This window comes from Pseudophryne corroboree, chromosome 10 (assembly GCF_028390025.1).
Source record: "Pseudophryne corroboree isolate aPseCor3 chromosome 10, aPseCor3.hap2, whole genome shotgun sequence".
NCBI lineage: Eukaryota > Metazoa > Chordata > Amphibia > Anura > Myobatrachidae > Pseudophryne > Pseudophryne corroboree.
This window is the reverse complement of record NC_086453.1, coordinates 217,265,258-217,292,169: the sequence shown is the minus strand read 5'-3', so window position 1 is coordinate 217,292,169 and position 26,912 is coordinate 217,265,258. Positions and strand designations below refer to the sequence as shown.

The following is a 26,912-nucleotide window of genomic DNA, read 5'->3' as shown; positions in this document are numbered from 1 at the left end:
ATATAGTCATGCGATGGTTCCCTAGTATGGGACTGGCATATCCTTGTAGAAGAAACCAGGCAGCACTCAGCGGACTTGATGAAATACATTTTTAGTGTATTATGATACAAAAGAAGGCATTGTGCACCGACAATTCAACACCGAGCAGGCCATTTTTTCTTAAGGAGACATTCCAGTCCCATCCCAGGGAACCATTGCATGACTAGATTATCCATAAGGAGGGCACCGTGGCATTCATTTCCAACCACAGTGGGTGCCCACTCACAATTATCTGTCAATATATATATATATATATATAAAATGGAAATCCACTCCCGCATATATAGAGATAGATAGATAGATAGATAGATTAAAATTGGACACACACAGACACACAGAACCGATACCGGTTACTGGAACAGCACGTGTATGTCTGAATGTACAGTGTTTCAGGCGCAAAATAAATTAAAATTTATAGCAAAACACAACAATATAACCTGGCTAAATGTGCTGGTCACCTGACAGTTAAATTATCAATTGCTGCTCCCACTTTATAGCCTGAAGTTACGCTCTATAGATTTCACAAGTATGTATAGATAAGAGAACGCATACATTTTAAACACATTTGTTACACAATAAAAATGTTTTTCCCTTATAAAAGATACATTTTACCCATTGGTTATTCACATGTATACATATTAGTACTGGAGGCTAATGTTCGGTCTGTTGGACCTTCTTGGGCAGCTCGCCATGGCGCGTCCGCAGAACAGTTGTGCAAGGCGGCTACGTGGTCCTCTGTGAACACGTTTATTAGGTTCTATGCCTTTGATACTTCCACCTCCCAGGATGCCTCCTTTGGATGCCGGGCTCTCATACTCGCTAAGGCACGTCCCCTCCCTTGAGGAACTGCTTTAGAACATCCCCGATGTTTCCCTGTGGAAACCAATGTAACCTGCTGCAGAAAAGGAGAGTTATGGTAGACTTACCATTGTTAACTCTCTTTCTGCGAGGTATATTGGGTTCCACAGGGCGCCCGCTTCTATGGGTTTGTATGGCAGTAGCCGCTGGTCCCTTCTCCTGTTGTGAGAATGTGGTTCTATGTGACTAACCTTCTCTCTTACCTGGTCCTGCATTGGACTGGTTAACGAAACTGAGCTCACAGTACCTGGAGGCGGGGTTATAGAGGAGGCCCCAGTGCATCCTGGGACAGCATAAAGCTTTATCCTGTTGGTGCCTCTGGATTAAGATCCACTCTACCCCGATATTTCCCTGTGGAACCCAATGTACTTCGCAGAAAGAGAGTTAACAATGGTAAGTCTACCATAACTCTCCTTTTTTCCATTGTTTAACCTGTTGGGCCATATCTGGTGTATGAATGTCCCAAAGTGCCCAGTCACACGTTAATGTGAATGATGGTATTCAGTATTTTATTAATGTAATCCAGTTTTATATGCCAAAATACCTGTAATACTGGGAATGACCTCAGACAGTGTGTCAGCTCAGCATCCCGTGTCTTACATTTATAACACTAAGGGGCATATTTATCATTAGTATTTTTTACTAAAATAATGTGAAATTGGATGTACAGTATTCACACCATTTTCTCATTATTTTATTATCACTGAAATGTAAATTCTCCTCCAAGCCTTTAATTATGTATTATTTTTAGTAAGCAGATTGCATTTATCATACTTGTTGTGGGAAATTCAATTTGTTCAAATTTATTAAAGTCAAATTGTAAACAAAAAAACGGAGGGAGCCTTGTGAAAATAACGTTATCTTTAATTGAAGTAGAGTGGCTCCCTCCGTGCTGCAGGTGAGAGAAGTGTGCAGTGAGGGAGGGATAGTTGGACATCTTTCCACCCGTTCTCCTCCTCTGCTGGACTCCATTACATTCCTCCGCAAATGTTTATCTGCATTAAAGATATCCTTGAGCTCTAGATGCAGAAAGTAGTTCCGCCATCATGCAAACTCTCCCTTAATGGTTTCTAAATATACCTTACTCCTAGTATGAGAGTAGATTAGTGTGTTGTGGAAGGATAGTGAAGGGAGAGTGCCGTAGCACAGCAAATCACATTCAGATTGTGGAGAGTTAAAATGTTTCCTCACTTTGTGAGGGAAGTAGTGAAGATACCGCCGCATGGGATCCTGGTGATCACAATGCCAGTGGCGGGATCCCACACAGTGGTACAATGCTGCAATGAGCCCGCAAGGGGCTTACTAGCGCTCGCCCCACTACCGGCATTCCCTTTGTGAATATATATACACTGCTCAAAATAATAAAGGGAACACTAAAATAACACATCCTAGATCTGAATGAATGAAATATTCTTATTAAATACTTTGTTCCTTACATAGTTGAATGTGCTGACAACAAAATCACACAAAAATTATCAATGGAAATCAAATTTATTAACCCATGGAGGTCTGAATTTGGAGACACACTCAAAATTAAAGTGGAAAAACACACTACAGGCTGATCCAACTTTGATGTAATGTCCTTAAAACAAGTCAAAATGAGGCTCAGTAGTGTGTGTGGCCTCCACGTGCCTGTATGACCTCCCTACAACCCACACAAGTGGCTCAGGTAGTGCAGCTCATCCAGGATGGCACATCAATGCGAGCTGTGGCAAGAAGGTTTGCTGTGTCTGTCAGCATAGTGTCCAGAGCATGGAGGCGCTACCAGGAGACAGGCCAGTACATCAGGAGACATAGACGAGGCCGTAGGAGGGCAACAACCCAGCAGCAGGATCGCTACCTCCGCCTTTGTGCAAGGAGGAACAGGAGGAGTACTGCCAGAGCCCTGCAAACTGACCTCCAGCAAGCCACAAATGTGCATGTGTCTACTCAAACGATCAGAAACAGACTCCACAGGTATGAGGGCCCGACGTCCACAGGTGGGGGTTGTGCTTACAGCCCAACACCGTGCAGGACGTTTGGCATTTGCCAGAGGACACCAGGATTGGCAAATTCGCCACTGGTGCCCTGTGATCTTCACAGATGAAAGCCGGTTCTCACTGAGCACTTGACAGACGTGCCAGGGTCTGGAGACGCCAAGGAGAACGTTCTGCTGCCTGCAACATCCTCCAGCATGACCGGTTTGGCAGTGGATCAGTAATGGTGTGGGGTGGCATTTCTTTGGGGGGCAGCACAGCCCTCCATGTGCTCGCCAGAGGTAGCCTGACTGCCATTAGGTACCGAGATGAGATCCTCAGACCCCTTGTGAGACCATATGCTGGTGCGGTTGGCCCTGGGTTCCCCCTAATGCAAGACAATGCTAGACCTCATGTGGCTGGAGTGTGTCAGCAGTTCCTGCAAGACGAAGGCATTGATGCTATGGATTGGCCCGCCCATTCCCCAGACCTGAATCCAATTGAGCACATCTGGAACATCATGTCTCGCTCCATCCACCAACGCCACGTTGCACCACAGACTGTCCAGGAGTTGGCGGATGCTTTAGTCCAGGTCTGGGAGGAGATCCCTCAGGAGACCATCTGCCACCTCATCAGGAGTATGCCCAGGCATTGTAGTGAGGTCATACAGGCACGTGGAGGCCACACACACTACTGAGCCTCATTTTGACTTGTTTTAAGGACATTACATCAAAGTTGGATCAGCCTGTAGTGTGTTTTTCCACTTTAATTTTGAGTGTGACTCCAAATCCAGACCTCCATGGGTTAATAAATTTGATTTCCATTGATAATTTTTGTGTGATTTTGTTGTCAGCACATTCAACTATGTAAGGAACAAAGTATTTAATAAGAATATTTCATTCATTCAGATCTAGGATGTGTTATTTTAGTGTTCCCTTTATTTTTTTGAGCAATGTATATTATGCATACACAGGGCCGGATTAACAATGGGGCGGGTGGAGCTGCAGCTCCAGGCCCCCCATGAAAATAGGCCCAGACAGTCCTGGTAGATATTGGTGACAAGAAAATTTACTTTTTTTCTGTTACCATCGGCGGCTGTCCAATGCCCCGCTCACTCACTCCCCCCTCACCCCTATCTAGTACACATACACACTGACTAGTGCAGCGCAATGCAGTAGAACGCACTCCATGCGCCTCGGTGCGGATCCAGTGCTAAGAGGCTGGCCGCTGGCCGAGGCAGTCCAGCCTTACCACTCTTGGTTCCTCCCCCTACTCTCACCTTCTTCCCTCGTGCGCTGCTTGCTGTTGCCGGGGCTCAACAGCGCTAAAACCAAATAACGCGACTCACTGCTGCCAGTGCTAATGACGGGGACTCGCCGCACTGCTGCCGGGGGCTAATAACGTGGACCTGCTGCTGTCAAAGGTACAAGGGGGGGAGGGGAGGGGAGGGGGTTGTTGGTACACAGTGCTGCCTGTATTGGATGGGGGGGTTGGTACTCAATGCTGCCTGTATGAGGTTTGAGTGTGTGTGAGTGTGTGTGTGGGGTGGGGAGGTGGTGTGTGTGTGTGTGTGTGTGTGTGTGTGTGTGTGGGGGGGGGGGTTACACAGTGCTGCCTGTTTGGGGTGGGTGTACACAATGCTGCCTGTATGAGGGAGGGGGGGTTACACAGTGCTGCCTGTATGGGGTGGGGAAAAGGAACACAGTGCTGCCTGTACGGGGTGGGGGAGGGGAGGTACACAGTGGTGCATTTATTGGGTGGGGGGGTACACAGTGCTGCCTGTATGGGCTGTAACACATGCGCCGGCTCCCGCCGCCCGGCAGGCCCCAGCACGGCTGCTGGGTTGCAGCCGGAAATATCCACTGGAAGGTCCGGCTGCCGGGCCGTCTTTGTAGGCAGTGAGCCATGTATGTGTGAAGGGGAGCTTTCACGCACAACGGGTTTTTTAGCCGCCGCTGCGCATGCGCCCAGCATTACACACGTTTTAAAGCTGTTGTGTGCGAAAGACCCTCCCGGATGGCAAAAAGTCGGACTGCCAGCGTGTTTTACAGCCCTATGGGGTGGGGGGAGGTATACAGTGCCGCCTGTATGGGGTGGAGGGGAGGTACACAATGCCGCCTGTATGGGGTGGGGGGAAGGTACACAGTTCCGCCGGGGTGGTACACAGTGCCACTTGTATGGAGGGGCTACACAGTGCCGCCTGTACGAGGGGGAGGAGGTACTCAGTGCCACCTGTAGCGGAGGAGGTACACAGTGCTGCCTGTAGCGGAGGAGGTACACAGTGCTGCCTGTAGCGGAGGAGGTACACAGTGCTGCCTGTAGCGGAGGAGGTACACAGTGCTGCCTGTAGCGGAGGAGGTACACAGTGCTGCCTGTAGCGGAGGAGGTACACAGTGCTGCCTGTAGCGGAGGAGGTACACAGTACTGCCTGTAGGGAAGGAGATACACAGTGCTGCCTGTAGGGGGGGTTAGGGGATGCCTATTTCAACCCTTTTTTTCTCTGTCTCCCCTCTCTCTTTCTCTTTCTCTCTGTATCCACCTTCTCTCTCTCTGTGTGTCTCCCCGTTCTCTCTCTGTCTCACCCTTTCTTTCTCTCTCTGTCTCCCCTTCTCTCTCAGGATATATTAAAATAAAAATATGGGATGCTAATCGCATATTTACTAACATATGCGATTAACATCGCAATACGTGACAGAGGCCCCCTGCGATACCTGTGAAAAGGTTTGCATGGGATCTCTGTGGGGTCTGTCACCTCCCAGCCCTGGGAGGAGACATGTGCTGGGAGTCCCTGGGCTCCTCCTCCTTGCAGCCAGAAGGAGACATGGCTGTGATGCGGGGAGGAGGAGGTAGGGGATCGTGGAGCAGGTGAGGGGAGGTCGGCGTAAGCGACCGGTGTGGTGCTGTGCGACGGGTTGCGGAAAGAAGCCCATAGGCTTCTATAGGGTTTCGACATAAAAAGATGGCGATACCCTCCACGACGATATGTGTGCGGCCGGGTCTTAGGACATTTGAAAATGCGGGGGGTTTCATCACATTTTTCCCCTAGTACATCCCGCTGTAAGTGTGTGTCTCCCACCCTTCTTTCTCTTTCTTTCTCTGTCTCCCTCCTTCTTTCTCTCTCTCTCTCTCTCTCTCTCTCTCTCTCTCTCCCCCTTCTCTTTTTTCTCTCTCTCTCTGTCTCCCATCCTTCTCTCTCTCTCTCTCTCTCTCTCTCTCTCTGTCTTCCACCCTTCTCTCTCTCCCCCTTCTCTTTTTTCTCTCTCTCTCTGTCTCCCATCCTTCTCTCTCTCTCTCTCTCTCTCTGTCTTCCACCCTTCTCTCTCTCCCCCTTCTCTTTTTTCTCTCTCTCTCTGACTCCCCCATTATCTCTCCTCTCTCACTCTCCACCCCTCTCCCTCTCTCTCACATCCCCCTCTGTCTGTCTCCCCCTTTTTCTCTCTCCCCTCCCCTCTCTCTCTCTGTCTCCCCCTTCTGTCTATCTATTTCTGTCTCCCCCTTCACTCTCTCTCGGTCTCCTCCCCTTCTCTTTCTCTCTGTATGTCTCTCTCTATGTCCCTCCTGTCTTCCTCCCCATCCCCCTTTCGCTCTCCTCTCCCTCCCCCAATCTCTCACTGTCTCTCCCTTCATTTTCTGTCTCTCCCCCTTCTCTTTCTTCTTTCTCCCCCTTTTCTCTCCTCTCTCTCACCCTCACCTCTCTCTCTGTATCTTCCCCCTTCTCTCTCTCTCTCGCTCTCTCTGTAACTTCCCCCTTCTCTCTCTCTCTCTGTTCCCTTCTCTCTCTGTCTCTTCCCCCTTCTCTCTCATCCTTCTCTCTCCCCTTTCTCTCTCTCACCCCATATCTCTCTCGCTCTCTGTTTCCCCACTCTTTTGTCTATATGTCTACCCCACTTCTCTCACTGTGTGCCTCCCCCTTCTCTCTCTCTCTCCCTCTCTCTCTCTGTCCCCTTCTCTATTGTCTCTCCCCTTCTCTGTCTCCCACCCTTCTCTCTCTCTCTCTCCCCTTTTCTTTTTTTCTCTCTCTTACTCCCCCACTCTCTCACCTCCCCCTTTCTCTCTTTCCCCTCCCTTCCTCTCTCTCTCTCTCTGTCTCTCCCTTCTGTATATTTATGTCTCCCCCTTGACTCTCTCCCCTTCTCTTTCTCTGTCTGTCTCTCTCTATCTCCCTCCTATCTTTCTCCCCAGCCCCCTTCTCTCTCCTCTTCCTCCCCCCTCTCTCTCACTGTCTCTCCCTTCTCTCTCTCTCTGTCTCTCTTTCTCTCTGTGTCTCCCCCTTCTCTCTTTCTCCCCCCTTTTCTCTCTCTTCCCCTCCTTTCTCTCTCTCTGTATCTTCCCCCTTCTCTCTTTCTTTCTTTCTTTCTTTCTCTCTCTCTGTCCCCTTCCCTCCCTCCCCCTTCTCTCTTTCATACTTCCCTCTCTCCTTTCTCCCTCTTACCCCGTCTCTCTCGCGCTCTCTGTGTCCCCACTCTATTGTCTATCTGTCTACCCCACTTCTCTCACTGAGTGTGTCTCCCCCTTCTCGCTCTCTCTCTGTGTCCTCTTCTTTCTCGTCTCTCTTTGTTTCTCCCCCTCTCTCTGTCTCCCCTTCTCTTTTTTTCTCTTTCTACTCTCTCTCTCTCTCTATCTCCCCTTCTCTCTTAGTATGCCAGGCAGGGTTAGGGTTTGGCTGCAGGAGGGGAGGTTAGGGTTAGGCACTAGGGTGAAAGTTAGTGTTAGGTTGTGGGAGGGGAAGGTTAGGGTTAGGCTGCATGAAGTGAAGGTTAGGCTGTGGGAGGGTTAGGGGTAGGGTTAGTTAACTTACCAAGAAGTGTCAGTATTCTGACCAACGGCATCCTCACTGTCAAGATCACGTACCCAACCCGTAGAGTGACACATATAGATATAGGTACATACCGACATAGCGGAGCACATACAGACATAGGTACATATGGACATAGAGGAGCACATTCAGGCATAGGCACATAAAGACATAGAGGCACACATATAGGCATACTACAGGCACATATGGACATACAGAAGCACATACGGATGTAGAGGAACACATACAGACAAAGGCACATCCGAACATAGAGGAGCACATATGGACATAGAGGAGCACATCCGAACATAGAGGAGCACATATAGACATAGAGGAGCACATATGGACATAGAGGAGCACATCCGAACATAGAGGAGCACATATGGACATAGAGGAGCACATCCGAACATAGAGGAGCACATATGGACAAAGAGGAGCACATATGGACAAAGAGGAGCACATATGGACATAAAGGAGCACATATGGATATAGAGGAGCACATCCGAACATAGAGGAGCACATATGGACATAGAGGAGCACATATGGACATAGAGGAGCACATATGGACATAGAGGAGCACATATGGACATAGAGGAGCACATCCGAACATAGAGGAGCACATATGGACATAGAGGAGCACATCCGAACATAGAGGAGCACATCCGAACATAGAGGAGCACATATGGACATAGAGGAGCACATTCAGGCATAGGCACATAAAGACATAGAGGCACACATATAGGCATACTACAGGCACATATGGACATACAGAAGCACATACGGATGTAGAGGAACACATACAGACATAGGCACATCCGAACATAGAGGAGCACATATGGACATAGAGGAGCACATCCGAACATAGAGGAGCACATATGGACATAGAGGAGCACATATGGACATAGAGGAGCACATATGGACATAGATGAGCACATATGGACATAGAGGAGCACATCCCAACATAGAGGAGCACATATGGACATAGAGGAGCACATCTGAACATAGAGGAGCACATATGGACATAGAGGAGCACATATGGACATAGAGGAGCACATATGGACATAGAGGAGCACATCCGAACATAGAGGAGCACATATGGACATAGAGGAGCACATCCGAACATAGAGGAGCACATACGGACATAGAGGAGCACATCCGAACATAGAGGAGCACATATGGACATAGAGGAGCACATCCGAACATAGAGGAGCACATACGGACATAGAGGAGCACGTACAGACATAGGCACATACAGACATAGAGGAGCACATATGGACATAGAGGAGCACATCCGAACATAGAGGAGCACATATGGACATAGAGGAGCACATATGGACATAGAGGAGCACGTACAGACATAGGCACATACAGACATAGAGGAGCACATACAGACATAGAGGAGCACATATGGACACATGGGGTGGTGGGGGTATTCAAATGTTTGAAAAGTCGGTTGGGTGTCTGTTTTTTCCTGTCTATTAGAAAAAACAGACACCCAACCGACTTTTCAAACATGAATTCCCCGCATTGGGTCATGTACAGACATAGAGGAGCACATGAGCGCCAAATTCTAACTTGCCACTGGAATGACTATACACTCCTGGATGCTGCCCCACAGCACAACCCCACATCACTTAATCTGGCACTGTGCATACATACTCACAGAAACTCCCCTGAGTAAATCCTGTGTTTGCCCCTGGCTCCTTCTTCCAGCTGTGATGTCATATTTGTTATAGCTTGTAACATTTGTTGATGTTATCACAGGTATTTCTTTATTTGATTACATGTATTGAATTACATTATGTGTTGGTGTATTGATTTAGGTTGAAGGTTCAGCCATAGTGGCCTATGAAGTGTATAGGGTTGACTATAACTGATCTAAATAAATAACTATTCTCTTTTTTTTAATAAAGTGGTAGTACCATACCTTTCCCTACTACTATTGAGTGACACAATGAGAGCTTGTATCTATGTCTTGCTTGTTTCATTATTAATTGTATGGTGTTATTTATGTATTATTTATTTATTTATTTATTTTATTTTTAGTTCTATTTTAGTTGGTATAGTGTTATTTGTTTCCTTGTTTTCTTCCTTTTCCAATTTTAAGTAGTTTCTTTTATTATTAACATATATCTTTCTGAACGTACTAAACATAAAGTCACCCTGAATAACATATGATTACTACTGTTAGTCTAGCAAACAGTCACTTCTCTATGAATACTTTAGGAATTGGACAATAACTTATATTGTCTCTTGAAATGCATATTCCATATTTTGTTATTAAGCGAACACTATTGTTAATAGAAATACAAGCCATTATAATGCTCCAACCTCTCTCTTTTTATTACCGACTAGAAAGAAACTGTAACATCTCCTTGGACTTTAGAGTGCATTAAGAAATTACAATTATGCTGCCAGCAATTTGGTTCCTATTCATTGCCCAGGGCATTAATAGTGCTACCTCAGCTAAAGCTAATGCTGAGACGGAATGTCCTTGTAGTTGTAAAATGCTTAACTCTCTTCTAATGTATTGCAATTAGAAAATAAAGACCTTTCATGGAGAAAGATGGATTTTTAACATATAAAACCAAGTAGTGTAATTTCAGGTTCATTTCAGCTGTAAATGCTTTAAAGTTCACAATCATATACTGCAACAAGTATCCTCTAAGTGGGTGCTTATAGACTGTTTAATTGCAGTCTTACCATCTCTACTGATGATAGAGTGATGCGGAAGGGTTCCCTCTGTTAATATCAGGGTGGCTTTTAGCTGCATGAACTGCATGAAGCTGCTTGAAGTGTAGACTGCTTATGACAACTTTCACCCATTCCTTTTCTTCACCTGATTTCTTTTTTTTTTTTCTGTCTCAGAGTGCATAGGCAAATGCAGAGGGGGTTTCCAGTTGCCCAGAAACCCCCCCTACTCTTGGACAGTGGCTCATATTTTGGTAACAATACCAATAGTATATAATATGATTACTAGAGCTGCTGCAACATGCAGTTTAACCTCTTCAGCGGTATGCCCGGAAATCTTCCAGGGTAGCCAGCGCTTTCAGTGCTGGCTACCCCGGAAGATTTCCGGGTGTGTTACTAACTGATTCCTCGGGGACAGCTGTGCAGCGTGATGGAGCCCGGGAATCAGCATAAGCTATTATGGAGTTAAACCCGCCCCCGGGCTCCTATTGGCTAGGGGACGGACTTAACTGCGTAATGGTTTATGCTGATTCCCAAGCACCACAAGGCGTCAGGGAATTAGCGCTGAAGCTGGTGTTCCCGGCAGGTGTTCCCCCGCATTTGATCGCCCTCCTGCACCCCCCCACCAGAATTTTTAACCCCTGCACTGCCTAATTACAGCACTCGCTGAATTAAAAAACACACCCTGGGAGGTGTGTATTTAAAAAAAAAAAAACTAATGATGTATGGTAAGGTATAGAATAATTGTTTATGATGCTGGTGATGCCCGCGGGTATTCCCCCGCGGGCGATTGCCCTCCTGCACTCCCCCCTGCACTTTAACCCCTGCACTATCTGATTTTAACCCCAGCACTACCTGATTTTAACCCCAGCACTACCTGGGAGGTGTGTATTATTTAAAAAAAAAAACACCACTGAAGGGGTTAAGGGACAGAGTGGAGCTGCTGCACATATCCAGTAAGATTACTGATCAATCAGTGCACTGGACCAGAGAGTAACTGCCAAGAAGAAGAGACAGGCGCCTTACCATGAGGTGGGAGAATGTGTGCTTAGAAAGTGCAGTTCTGTCTCCTACTGGTTCTATTATGTTAATATATGTATTTATTTATTGTGGGATGTTTAACCTTTTCCTGGCCACTTATGCCATTTATATTAGTTAAATATGTTTGATACACCCTATACCACAGGTTCTCAAACTCGGTCCTCAGGACCCCACACGGTGCATGTTTTGCAGGTCTCCTCACAGAATCACAAGTGACATAGTTAGCTCCATCTGTGGGCCTTTTAAAATGTGTCAGTGAGTAATTAATACACCTGTGCACTTGCTGGGTTACCTGCAAAACATGCACCGTGTGGGGTAGTGAGGACTGAGTTTGAGAACCACTGCCCTATGCTATAGACCAGAGCTGGCCAAACCAGTCCTCGAGAACTACCAACAGTTCACATTTTCCAGACCACCTACTTTATGCACAGGTATAGTCATTACTAATTAAGATGTGCTGCATTCATTCCTAACTGACTATTCTACAGATCTCCAGGAGGCCTGAAAAACATGAACTGTTGGTAGATCTCGAGGACCGGTTTGGCCAGCCCTGCTATAGACCATCAATAGTGTTAATTATTAATAATGTATTTCAACAACTATCCAGTGTATAAAAAGACCAAGACTCCTCCAGACTCCCACACTTGCATTGGGAAACCCCCCTTTAGAAATCCTGCGTTTGCTCCTGGAGTCATAGGCGTGCGCACGGGGGGTGCCTGGTGCGCACAGGCACCCTCTAATGTCCGGCACCCCCCACATGTCACGCCTTCAGCATAGTGATGATAACAGCGGCCCGCTTGCTGTCCTGATGGCACTGTGTCTGCTTCTCCCACCGCCGCCAGGATATTCAGTATGCATGCTGAGCTCTGTCACTGCTGTCCGCCTCGCGATGGGACATGATGATGTCACACCGCGCGCCCTCCCTCTCTCCTCCCCCGCCCGCGCTCCCCGCCCGCACTGTCAATTCATTGTGTGCTTATGCCGCAAGCCACTCAGGAGGAATCGGAGCGACTGCCGGAAGACACAGCTGTCTTCATTAAAGACTCTCTGTCACCGAGACAGTAAGTCACTCCTGCTGCAGGGGAAAGAGAGGGGTAGGGCGGGCAAGAGGAGTAAAATTATGTGTATATATATATATATATATATATATATATAGTGCTGGTACGAACCGCTTGTTAGCTACTTTCATTAAGCATTTCATGCCTGCCTTGAAAACGGTGCTTGCAGCACCGAAACGTCGGCCTTGTTCAGGCATTCTGTAATCCTTTAATATGCTTCAGTAAAAACATCTATTTGAATTTGAGTGCCGCAGTCTCCACGCTTGCTATATATATATATATATATACATAGTACATCCATGTTAGTTACCCAATAAAAAAGGGGGAAAAAATAGATCTGTGCGTGCACTAATAAAATAAAAAAAGTAAAGAAGGGTTTTATATAGTTATATATATATATATATATACATATCTATATATATATATATATATATATATATATATACTGTATATATATACCCACAATGGCGTTCTCTTTGTATTGCAGTAAGGAAAGCAGGCGGCACTCACCGAACTTGAATTTAGCTCACACTGTATGGGGTAATGTGAATTTCAGCTCATACTGTGTGGCGTGATGTGAAATTCGGCTCATACTGTGTGGGGTAATGCGAATGTCGGCTCATACTGTGTGGCGTGGTGTGAATGTCGGCTCATACTGTGGGGTAATGTGAATGTCGGCTCATACTGTGTGGCGTGATGTGAATGTCGGCTCATACTGTGTGGCGTGATGTGAATGTTGGCTCATACTGTGTGGCGTGATGTGAATGTCGGCTCATACTGTGTGGTGTAATGTGAATTTCGGCTCATACTGTGTGGGGTAATGTGAAATTCGGCTCATACTGTGTGGCGTGATGTGAATGTCGGCTCATACTGTGTGGTGTAATGTGAATTTCGGCTCATACTGTGTGGGGTAATGTGAAATTCGGCTCATACTGTGGGGGGTAATGTGAATTTTGGCTCATACTGAGTGGGGTAATGTGAAATTCGGCTCATACTGTGTGGGGTAATGTGCATTTTGGCTCATACTGTTTGCTGTAATGTGAATAAGGGGCACTACTGTCAGTAGCTGGTGAGCATGGGGACATGTATGACAAATGCTGGTGTCCTGCGGAGGAGGAGTCTATTGGCATAGAAAGAGGCAAATGTAGATCTGATGGGGTATGTGTACATTTTAAACTTTAGTTGTGTTATATTAAAACTCAAATATTTGGTCCCCTAAATCTCAGTACTTTTTAGAGTGGCCAACTCAAAATCAGGGTGTAGGTGCTGTCGGATGCAAGGGGTGGGGTGGTGGGGGGGAGTGGAATGCATATGAGCCAAGGCCCACCACTCTTTAGTTCCGCCACTAGGTCAGGGGTAGGTTGGAGAAGTGTAAGCTGCGATAGGGTGCAGCGGCAGCTAGGACTCGGGGTTATGCAGTACCGGCCAGTGGTTTCAGAAGGCGGTGCTAGATACGCCCCTACTGCAATGCACCCCCTAATAAAATTAGCTGCGCATGCCTATGCCTGGAGTGTGTAACTTATCCTTATCCATACCACTTGCCACATAGACATCAGCATAGCAATGGACACATGCCAGCTGAGCTGTGCAGTATTTTATCATTTGCTTTAACCTGGTAAATAAAATAGGGAACCATAAAGGGTTCAGAGCATTGCAAAATAAAAGCAAGTAACTTTGTATCTAGAACAAACCATTATGCAATGGAAGGGGTGCAAATATATTTTCTTTTATATGGAAAATAATGGTTACTTTTGCATGTACTGTAGTCCGCAAATATTGGACAACTTTATTTTTACACATATTAAATTTGCCATACCTGCAGTGCGACATGGTTTTACCAAGGTGCTAAGTTACTTGTTCTTTTTTGCTTTGTTCCTAATCAGCATGAAGGTGAACTCAGTCTCATAACAGGTATACAAATCAGGGTCATTTCTTCAACCAAGGCAGTTCTATAATGCAGAGACCATTCTGGTGGCATATATGCAAAGCAGAACCCATGGCCAATCCACAATAAATAGCCTCTTCTGATGGAAGGCATGTAAAAATAATTGTGAATAGTTCCCAATACAGATTGTAGGTAACCCCATTCATAATACATATAAAGTAAAACAGATCAGAGCATGTATGTAACCCTAGCACAGCAGAACGCACAAACTACAATTGTTAATTACCAGTACGCAGCTCTATAATGTTTTACAGGAACTTGGGCTTCAATTAATAGAAGCAGCTTTTCAGAGTTTAATGACGTTAGTTAGACTAATAAAATAGTTTTGTCCAAAGTATATTCCTCTGATAATCAGATAGCATCAGTGATACCAGTGGTCTGACACAATGCACTGTTTGAAATTACTGGTCTACAGGGATTTCCCTCTCCTCTCTAGTGCTTGGTGCCGAAGGTTCTTGATAAAGCTAATTTTTTACATTCTTTGTATGACTGTCATGAGCTAATTCTTCAAAAAAAAAATATTTCTTTATCAAAAAATGACAGGTCTGTACATTTTTCACATTGCTTTATAGCACCATGTTGTAAATCTGTTAATTGCCTTTGGGAATTGTTATTGCAATGATAACATAATATACTGTATTTATAAATACTGCTTCTTATTAATACTGCTCTGTCTCAGACAAATATGACAATTACATTTGTAACATATTCTGTTTATTTAAACTGGAGTCAAGTTGGTAAAATGCAACAGATTTTTTGAGCAGACTTAAATGTGAGCTTAGTCATTATTGTACCTAGGGAGTCAGTTTTGAAAACCATAGTTCAAATATTTTAATTCAAATAATACTGTTAGTTGTTTGTTGAGAATTGTACATAAATGTAAACCTTTGTTCTTACAACCTGTTAAAATACTTCCCAACTGTCCCGATTACAGCGGACCCGCCCCCCGCCGGCCATTTGCAAGACTGGATACCAGCGTCGGTACGGGGACCACCTGACACATACCCAACCCAAAGTAACATCAACAACCAAAGAGAACGTTATCTATTGGAATATATAGGGATTCTATCACAGAGATAGATCTGGAGGATATTATGCATTGTATAGAATGCACAAGTTTAGTTTCAAGTTCTCAAAGTGGTAATCACTTCCTCTGGAGTAATTTCTAGAACCCATAGCTGCTTTTTTTTTTTTTTTTTTTTATGTCTTATATATGTTATATTGAAAGTTTATGTACAGTACTTGATTAAAAGATATGCTGAAAGAACTTTGCGGGTGATTCAGACCTGATCGCTGGGCTGCAAACTTTGCTGTCCTGCGTTCAGATAGTCGCCGACAAGGGGGAGTGTAAATTCGCCGTGCAAGTGTGCGATCCCATGCGTACATCGAGCCACAAAAATCCACTGTGTGCAGTCTCTGCGCAGCCCAGGACTTTCTCCTTCAGTGCGATGAGAACAGGCTGATCGGGGCCAGAGCTGAAGTCAGACACCCTCCCTGAAAACGCTTGGGAACGACTGCGTTTTCAAGGACACTCGCCGTAAATTGTCAGTTACCACCCACAAATGGCCTTCTTCTGTCAATCACCTTGCGAACGCCCGTGTGATCGAAATTTTAGAACCATCCCGTCGCAGCAGCGATCAGGAAGGAATCAGGCCCTTTGTGTTTGCTGAATCGTGCCTTCTTAGGTCTTACTGAGCAGCTAGGCAGTAGATAGTAAAATTAAGCTAAAAGTTCTATGCATCGTATACAGTGGTTATAAAAGTATACTTAGTCACATGCTTGGCGTTTTCACATTTGTAATTCGCATATTGTGCAATCGAAATGGATTTATTTAGAAGTGTTTAGCTGCTGCTACCATATTAGATAAAAACAACAGCTTTAAATATTTTTCTTAATTAAAAGTTAGAAAAGGCAATAATTCAGAAGGTAACTATTCACCCCCTTTGCTAAACCACACCTAAGTATGTTTTGCCATCAAGCATGTTGGTAATTCACACTGAAAGAAGCAGATAATTATTTGTTCTGAAGAGACCAAGGGGTATATAGATGTGGAGATGTTGCCCAAAGCAACCAATCAGATCCCACTTATTATTTATCCAGCACCTTCTAGAAGATAATAGCTAGAATCTGATTGGTTTCTATGGGCAACATCCCACTTTTATAAACCCGCACTTTAGTAAATATACCCCCAAGGAGTATATTAACTATTTGTTGGTTTCTAAAATTCACTGATCTTCAGTGGCTTTGACAGATAGCTTTAAAATAGAAATAGGACTGTATGCTAAATAAGCCTTTGATAAATCGACGGACAGTAAATATCAGAATCGGCTTTATTGGCCAGGTGTACTCGCGTACACTAGGAATTTTTTGCGATACAGTGCATCGCCAATCAGCAACATGAAGGGGGAAAGCATAGCATAAGAAGGGGGAAAATCGTAGTATGAGTTCATACTGCACATTGCAACTGTACGATAGACTCGACATATTAGACATGTTAGACTTTTTATATATTGTTCAGCTGGTGGACAGCTAGTGGGAAGAAGCTTTTAATGGATCTGGTCGACTTCGCAGGAATGGACCTGTAGCGTCTGCCTGATGGAAGCGGTTCAAACAGTTTGTGACCTGGGTGCTGCATATCTGCCACAATTTTCTCCGCTCGCTTCCTGACCATTGACTGGTATAATTCCTGGACGGGAGGGAGGTCAGCCCCAACATTCATTTCAGCTGTCCTCACCACCCTTTGCAGCCTCCGTCTGTCACTCTCATTGACAGCTCCATACCAGACTGTGATCGAGGAACAGAGGACCGATTCTACGATCGCTGTGTAGAAGATGAGCCACAGCTTCTGCGGGATGTTGAATTTCAGGAGTTGCCTCAGAAAGAACATCCGCTGCTGGGCCTTCATTACGGCAGTGCTTATTTTGGGTCCCCATTTGAGGTCTCGGGAAATTTTTGACACTAGGAATTTGAAGGAGTCGACCCACGAATCCACGCTGTAGGCTATTACGAGTGGTTGCATGCCTTTGGGTGTCTTCTGAAGTCCACCACCATCTCAACTGTTTTGAGGGGATTTAGGTCAAAGTTGTTCCTGCCGCACCACTGCATTACCTGTTCCACTTTGCGTCTGTATGCAGATTCGTCTTCGTCCTTTATTAGCCGATGACTGTGTCGTCTGCAAATTTAATATACCCGCAGGATTGATCTTTTTGGACATAATGGGCCTAATTTAAGTCCCGATGCAGGAGCTTCATACATCGCTAACTAGTGATGTTCAGTATTTTGCACATGTGCCGGACTTGTACTGCTCATGTGCAGTATGGGTCCTGCAATGACAGTAGCAGATCAGCTGCAGACGTCCGTTGATTGACAGTCTGCAGCCATCTGGGGACGGGGAGGGGGTGGCGATGGCCTGTTTCCCAAAACGGAGGAATGATGGGGCCAGGATCTCCATCGGAAGTTGGAGATTTCCTGGCCTCTATGTAGGAACTGCAGCGGCCGGCTTGCATGACCTCATGGGTCACACAGCCGGACGATGATGCCGCAGGTGATCTGAGGCTGCATTCTAGGAAGCAGCACGGATCATTAATGCAAGCAGGAGGTGTCTATATCAGATGCCTCCCACTGCATTACCATGTTAGTGCATTGCTGCTGCTACCAAGTAAGCAGCAGTGATGCCTCCTTCAGCCATATCTGAATCAGGCTCAATTATTGGTGCAATGCTTGGCACAAGTATAAAATTGGGTATAATCCCAAATAGACTATTCCTACTGTCAAAGACGTAACCCTGGGATGTAATGTGTCAGTGCAAGGTTGGAGAGAGGCAAAGCCTTAGGCATCAGATTTGTGATTTTCTCTTACGTCCTAGAGGATGCTGGGGTCCATTTTACTACCATGGGGTATAGATGGTTCCGCAGGAGCCTTCGGCATTTTAAGACTTTTTAACAGTGTGAACTAGCTCCTCCCTCTATGCCCCTCCTCCAGACCTCAGTTTAGAAAATGTGCCTGGGAGACTGGATGCACACCAGTGGAGCTCTACAGAGTTCTTCTGGAAAAGACTTTGTTAGGTTTTTTATTTTACAGGGAAGCTGCTGGCAACAGCTTCCCTGCTTCGTGGGACTTAGGGGGGGAAGTAGGAACCAACTTCTCAGTTTAATGGCTCTGCTTCCGCTGACAGGACACCATTAGCTCCTGAAGGGTACTGAACACAGCCCTTGTCTGGCTGCTGCTCACTCCCACAGCACTGCCGCCACCCCCAAACAGAGCCAGAAGTCAGAAGGCTGGGGAGTATTTACCGGAGACCTGCAGAGAGGGGCCCTCCTGTCATCATGGCGGCATAAAGGTACCAGCACAGCGCGGGACGCTGTGCAGCAACATGTCTCTCAGCACAGGGAGCAGAGCGCGCGGGGGGTCGCGCTCTGAGGGACATGACAAATCCTTACTCTCACTGGCAAAATGTATATACATGTGAGCCGCTGATGTACACTACCCCCGCCAGTATAAATATTACTGTGGCTGAACCGCAGGGCTTCACTACCCCCGCCAGTATAAATATTACTGTGGCTGAACCGCGGGGCTTCACCTCAGAATTGCTTGTAACACTCAATTGGTGCCATTTTCTCCTCACAGAGACGCCGGAGTGCTGATCCTGCAGGCTACTTCTCCTCACACATCGCTGATACAAGTACCAGGGTGTTATAGAAGGGGAGGGGAGCACATAATTTATTGAAGTCTGCGGGCTTCACATTGGATAAAAAAGCGCTGTTTTGGTATATATGTATATTCATTGTATGTAATATATATAGGGCGCATGGTGTGGACTTTCAGTTCCCCTGGGTCCCTCTGACAGACATTAGTGTAGGTCTGTCCCCGTTAGCTCCCATGTGTGTGTGAGTGGTGTGACTATACATGCGTGTAACATGTCTAGAGAAAGTTCTTCCCCAGAGGAACCCATGTTAGAGGCACAAGAGTGTTCTGAGCCTGTGTGGGCGAGAAAGCTGCAGAGTAATATGGCTAAACTAGCGAAGAAATTCTCTGAGTCTGAGGAACAGACAAAGCATTGGAGACAGTCTGTGGAAGATGCTCTATTTGCTGATTGTTCCACATCAGCCACTCGGGACCCCTCCAGTTCCCAGAAAAGGTCCCTGGCCCAAATTATGCAAAGGGACACTGACACAGATTCCGATACTGACGTCGACACTGGGGATTTGAGGGGGGTAGACCCCAAACTGGCTAAGAGCATTCAATGTATGATAGTTGCTATAAAAGAGGTGTTGGAATTTCCTGACACAACACCTCCACCTGAGGAAAAAGATTATTTTAAATTAAATAAAAAACAGATGGTGACTTTTCCTCCATCTAAGGACTTAAATAAATTTTTTGAGGAATCCTGGACTAACCCGGAAAATAAATTTGCTATCCCTAAAAGGATGCGGGTAGCGTACCCTTTCCCAGAAGAGGATAGGCGTAAGTGGGAGTCACCCCCAATGATAGACACCTCAGTTTCTAGGTTGTCAAAGAAAATTATTTTTGCCTGCCCCAGGGTCAGCTTCATTAAAACAACCTGCTGACCGCAAATTAGAGTCGACTTTAAAGTCCATCTATGTTGCTACGGGTGCTTTACTCAGGCCCACAATTGCTTCTGTGTGGGTATGTAACGCAGTCGAAAAGTGGGCAGATAACTTATTTGTTAATATTGACACAGTCAATAAAGATGACATGCTGCAAATTCTAGGTCATATCAAAGATTCTGCAGATTTGGTTGAGGCTATGAAGGACGTAGGCTTACTGGGCTCATGTGCCTCTGCTATGGCGGTTTCAGCCCGCAGGGCGCTCAGGATACGCCAATGGAATGCTGACGCAGAATCCAAAAGAAATATTGAGGCACTCCCATACAATGGTGAGGCCCTCTTTGGAGAGAAATTAGATGCCATGATATCAACTACTACATCTGGCAAGTCAGCATTTCTGTCGTCGGCAGCTACGCCGGCTAAAAAAGTATATCATTCTCATACTATGCAGTCCTTTCGGCCCAACAAGTACAAAAAGGCTAAAAGTACCCCTTTTTTCACAGGAAAAGGGAGAGGAAATGGTAGAAAACCTACAACACTCTCAGGCTCCCAAGAGCAGAAGTCAGCAACTACTTCTGCAACAACCACAGCATGACGCTGGGGCTCCTCTGCGGGAGTGCGATCGGGTGGGGACACGTCTACTATTTTTCAGCCAGGTCTGGCTTCGCTCAGACCTGGATCCTTGGGTTTTACAGATAATATCCCAAGGTTACTAGTTGCAATTTCAAGACCTTCCACCATGCCGATGTTTCAAATCAGCCTTACCAGTTTCTGCTCAGGACAGCGCAAATGTCCTGAACGCAATACACAAATTATGTCAAGACAAAGTAATTGCCTTGTTTCCTGCCGAACAAAGGAATCAAGGCTTTTATTCAAGCCTGCTTGTAGTATCGAAGCCGGATGGCTCGGTCAGGCCGATTTTAAACCTAAAATCTCTAATCTTTATTTAAAAAGATTCAAATTCAAGATGAAATCCTTGAGAGTGGTGATTTCCAGCTTGGAAGAAAAGGAATTTCTGGTGTCAGTGGACATCAAGGATGCTTACTTGCATGTCCACATTTACCCGCCACATCAAGCATATCTGAGGTTTGCATTTCAGGATTGCCACTACCAATTCCAGACATTACCGTTCGGGCTCTCCACGGCTCCGAGAATATTCACCAAGGTGATGGCGGAGATGATGGTTCTCCTTCGCAAACAAGGAGTCAACATAATTCCATACTTGGACGATCTCCTCATAAAAGCGAGATCCAGGGACAAGCTAATCCAAAACATAGCGTTATCCCTGACGGTACTTCAACAGCACGGTTGGATCATCAACTTTCCAAAATCTCAGTTGGAACCAACGATGAGGTTATCATTTTTGGGAATGATACTGGACACCGAGGTACAGAGAGTATTTCTACCGGTGGAAAAGGCTCAGGAGATCCAGAGCATGGTCAAACAACTTTTGACACCAAGAGCAGTATCAATTCATCAGTGCATTTGCCTGTTGGGGAAAATGGTAGCGGCTTATGAGGCGCTACAATATGGGCGATTCCATGCCAGGGTCTCCCAGTGGGACCTACTGGACAAGTGGTCCGGGTCACATCTCCACATGCATCAAAAGATAATCTTGTCAGCAAAAGCCAGAATTTCGCTCCTGTGGTGGCTACAAATGTCTCACCTCCTGGAGCGACGCAGGTTCGGGATTCAGGCCTGGATCCTGGTGACCACGGATGCAAGTCTCCGAGGATGGGGAGCAGTCACGCAAGGCAAAAGCTTCCAAGGAAGATGGTCAAGTCAAGAAACTCGCCTTCACATATACATTCTGGAGTTGAGAGCTGTGTACAACAGTCTTCATCATGCGGCACACCTTCTTCAAGGTCGTCCCATACAGATCCAGTCAGACAAAAAAAAGCAGAGCGGCAATGGCAGAGGTGACATAGATACTCATCTGGGCAGAAAGACATGCAAAAGCTCTGTCGGCAATTTTCATTCCGGGAGTGGACAACTGGGAAGCAGACTTCCACAGAAGACACGATCTCCATCCAGGAGAATGGGGTCTCCACCCAGAAGTCTTTGCGGAGGTGGCAAGTCATTGGGGCGTTCCTCAAGTGGATATGATGGCATCACGCCTCAACAAGAAGCTTCAGAAATATTGTTCCAGGTCGAGAGACCCACAAGCAATTGTGATAGATGCACTGGTGACCCAGTGGGTGTTTCAGTCGGTGTATCTGTTCCCTCCACTTCCACTTATTCCAAAAGTTCTCAAGATCATCAGAAGAACAAGAGTTCGAGCAATACTCTTTGCTCTAGACTGGCCAAGGAGGGCTTGGTATCCAGATCTTCAAGAGTTATTACTGGAAGATCCTCTGCCTCTACCTCTTCGCGAGGACCTGCTTCAGCAGGGGCTGTTAGTTTATCAGGACTTACCGCGGCTGCGTTTGACGGCATGGCTGTTGAGCGCCAGATCCTAGCCCGTAAGGGTATTCCCAACACTTATTCTGGCCAGGAAAGGGGTAACGTCCAAACATTACCATCGTATTTGGAGAAAATATGTATCTTGGTGTGAATCCAAGAAGTCTCCTGCGGTGGAGTTTCAATTAGGACGACTTCTCCTATTTCTGCAGGTGGGTGTGGATGCTGGATTAAGATTAGGATCTATCAAGGTTCAGATTTCGGCTTTGTCAGTTTTCTTTCAGAAACAATTGGCTTCTCTTCCTGAGGTCCAGACGTTCGTGAAGGGTGTTCTGCGCATCCAACCTCCCTTTGTGCCTCCTGCGGCGCCATGGGATCTTAATGTGGTGTTGCAGTTCCTTCAATCGGACTGGTTTGAGCCTCTACAAGAGGTAGAGTTGAAGTTTCTCACTTGGAAAGTGGTCATGCTGTTGGCCTTGGCCTCAGGCAAACGATTGTCTGAGTTAGCAGCTCTGTCACACAAGAGTCCTTATTTAATATTTCATGAAGATAGGGCTGAACTGAGAACACATCAGAACTTTCTTCCGAAGGTTGTGTCTTCTTTTCATATCAACCAACCAGTGGTGTTGCCAGTGGCTTCTGACACCTCAGCCGTCTCAAAGTCCTTGGATGTCGTCAGAGCGTTGAGGACTTATGTTGCAAGAACGGTTAGGATGAGGAAAACAGAATCTTTGTTTGTCCGCTATGACCCCAACAAGATTAGGGTCCTGCTTCTAAGCAGACTATTGCGCGCTGGATCAGCGGTACCATTCAGCACGCTCATTCCACGGCAGGATTGCCGTTACCGACTTCGGTAAAAGCCCACTCTACAAGGAAAGTGGGTTTGTCCTGGGCAGCTGCCCGGGGTGTCTCGGCTTTGCAAATCTGCCGAGCTGCTATTTGGTCAGTTGCAAACACGTTTGCTAAGTTTTATAAGTTTGACACCTTGGCTGCTGACGACCTAAAATTTGGTCAGTCAGTTCTGCAGGAACATTAGCACTTTCCCGCCCGTACTGGGAGCTTTGGTACATCCCCATGGTACTAAAATGGACCCCAGCATCCTCTAGGACATAAGAGAAAATAGGATTTTAATAACCTACCGGTAAATCCTTTTCTTGTAGTCCGTAGAGGATGCTGGGCGCCCGCCCAGTGCTCATTTTTTCCTGCTGATTACGTTTATCTTTTTGCACACATGTGTTTAGATGTTGACAGCTGTTGCTGTTGCGTTATACATGCTGGTTGGCATGAGTTATGTTAAAGGCCATGTTAGCCGACATGTTTTTTGTGTATGGTGTGAGCTGGTGTGAATCTCGCCACAAGTTTTAGTAATTCCTCTCTCGAAAATGTACGTCTCCTCGGGCACAGTTCCTATACTGAGGTCTGGAGGAGGGGCATAGAGGGAGGAGCCAGTTCACACTGTTAAAAAGTCTTAAAGTGCCGAAGGCTCCTGCGGAACCGTCTATACCCCATGGTACTAAAATGGACCCCAGCATCCTCTACGGACTACGAGAAAAGGATTTACCGGTAAGTTATTAAAATCCTATTTTTGCTTCTCTATATTATTTTTGGGGGCCCATAATTGATATGTTTAATGTAACTTAATTTTGTTCGGCCTGGACAGATAGCTGAAAACGCTTGGAGTCCTCTCTGGCCAGGGCTAGTTTCTGATAGGTTTCTGGCAAGTTTTCTGCAAGTTTCTGATAAGTTAGCCCTTTCTTACTTGCCACAAATCACTGAAACCCACAGTTAATTTTCTTATTAGTCCTCAAAATAGCTTGTTAATGTATTACATCTGTTGATATTGTATGGAAAGTCACCCGCATCTCACAGGGATTTACAGCAAGTTTAAACAAACATTCACAACCTATTGCATTTCCCCCATGGTGTCCTGGAATAGGGGTGAGTGGAGGTTTTGTGGGTGAGATGTGATGTCAGGGAGTGGTGGTAGGTAAAGGGTATTATAGTGGGTAAGGCATGGTGAGAGGTGACACGTGACGCAGGGATGTGTGGTGAGGTAAATGGCTCAGGAGACATTGGCTAGTACCAGAGCCAGATTTACACACAATATATGAGCCAAAGGGTGCATGTGGGCATTGGGGGTAATTCAGAGTTGATCGACGCAGCAAATTTGTTAGTAGTTGGGCAAAACCATGGGGGTAATTCTGAGTTGATCGCAGCAGTAAGTTTGTTAGCAATTGGGCAAAACCATGTGCACTGCAGGGGGGGCAGATATAACATTTGCAGAGAGAGTTAGATTTGGTGGGTTATTTGGTTTCTGTGCAGGGTAAATACTGGCTGCTTGTTTTTACAGTGCAATTTAGATTTCAGTTTGAACACACCCCACCCAAATCTAACTCTCTCTGCACATGTTATATCTGCCTCCCCTGCAGTGCACATGGTTTTGCCCAACTGCTAAAAACTTTCCTGCTGCGATCAACTTGGAATTACCCCCATTATTCATTATTAGATTATTATCGCAACTAAAGATATCACTACTAATTGTAAACCAAAGGGGAGTATGTGTGGAATCTGCTTGATGCCTGTTCATGTCCCATGCTATGGATTCGCACAGTAATTTGAGAGGCCATATTTTACATACAAAATTGCTGTAGATGTGGCTCAGGCTCTGATCAACTAATGGGGACTGTTTCAATATCTGGTTTGATGGTGACTGATGGCCTAATTCAGCATGCTGTTGTAGATGTGCAAAAAATTGCACACCTACAACCCATTACTCTAATATGCAGGGGGGGGGGGCAGCACAGGGCAAGTCCACCCCGTATGCCGGGTTCTGCCCCCACCCCCTCGCAAACCTGCCCCCCCATGCCTAGGCAAAGGCAGACGGCTGCCCACCATCTTTTTGATTGTTGCGGCTAGGGTGTGACGTCACAGAGCCACAAAGATCCGTCCCAGCAACGGTCCGGACCGCGCCTCTTGAATGGAACATTGACGCCCACAAAATGTGGCATCGATGCGGATGCGCATGCACTGATGTGCTGATATCGTAACACAGCGATTTCAGCAGATCATCTTATGAAGCTGAATTAGCCCCTGAATGTGTACTGTGTGCAGTTATCAATGATTTCACTTGGTATTATGTTATTGAGTCTTTACCCTGGGAGCCAAGGGCCCAAATCCATACACTTTTCAGTCTATTCTGAACACCTCACACCTCACAATATTATTTTTAGTCCTAAAATTTGCACCGAGGTCGCTGGATGGCTAAGCTAAGCGACACAAGTGGCCGACACAAACACCTGGCCCATCTAGGAGTGGCACTGCAGTGTCAGACAGGATGGTACTTCAAAAAAATAGTCCCCAAACAGCACATGATGCAAAGAAAAAAAGAGGCGCACCAAGGTCGCTGTGTGACTAAGCTAAGCGACACAAGTGGCCGACACAAACACCTGGCCCATCTAGGAGTGGCACTGCAGTGTCAGACAGGATGGCACTTCAAAAAAATAGTCCCCAAACAGCACATGATGCAAAGAAAAAAAGAGGCGCACCAAGGTCGCTGTGTGACTAAGCTAAGCGACACAAGTGGCCGACACAAACACCTGGCCCATCTAGGAGTGGCACTGCAGTGTCAGGCAGGATGGCACTTCAAAAAATAGTCCCCAAACAGCACATGATGCAAAGAAAAAAAGAGGCGCACCAAGGTCGCTGTGTGACTAAGCTAAGCGACACAAGTGGCTGACACAAACACCTGGCCCATCTAGGAGTGGCACTGCAGTGTCAGACAGGATGGCACGTCAAAAAAATAGTCCCCAAACAGCACATGATGCAAAGAAATAAAGAGGCGCACCAAGGTCGCTGTGTGACTAAGCTAAGCGACACAAGTGGCCGACACAAACACCTGGCCCATCTAGGAGTGGCACTGCAGTGTCAGACAGGATGGCACTTCAAAAAAATAGTCCCCAAACAGCACATGATGCAAAGATAAAAAGAGGCGCACCAAGGTCGCTGTGTGACTAAGCTAAGCGACATAAGTGGCCGACACAAACACCTGGCCCATCTAGGAGTGACACTGCAGTGTCAGACAGGATGGCACTTCAAAAAAATAGTCCCCAAACAGCACATGATGCAAAGAAAAAAAGAGGCGCACCAAGGTCGCTAAGCGACACAAGTGGCCGACACAAACACCTGGCCCATCTAGGAGTGGCACTGCAGTTTTCTAGCGAGAGGATGAGTGCTTCCATCCTCATGTGAAGCTGAACCACTAGCCATGAACATAGGCCAGGGCCTCAGCCGTTCCTTGCCACTCCGTGTTGTAAATGTCATATTGGCAAGTTTACGCTTCTCCTCAGACGCTTTTAATTTAGATTTTTGAGTCATTTTACTGAACTTTTGTTTTTTGGATTTTACATGCTCTCTACTATGACATTGGGCATCGGCCTTCGGAGACGACGTTGATGGCATTTCATCGTCTCGGCCATGACTAATGGCAGCAGCTTCAGCACGAGGTGGAAGTGGATCTTGATCTTTCCCTATTTTACCCTCCACATTTTTGTTCTCCATTTTTTA

General features: G+C 46.1%; 1 protein-coding gene across 6 annotated transcripts in view; it reads left to right on the top strand.

Moving 5' to 3' along the window:
• MORN1 (MORN repeat containing 1) overlaps window positions 1–26,912 on the top strand; it is a 1,300,694-nt gene that overhangs the window by 740,355 nt on the left and 533,427 nt on the right. The gene's annotated exons all lie outside the window — the stretch shown is intronic.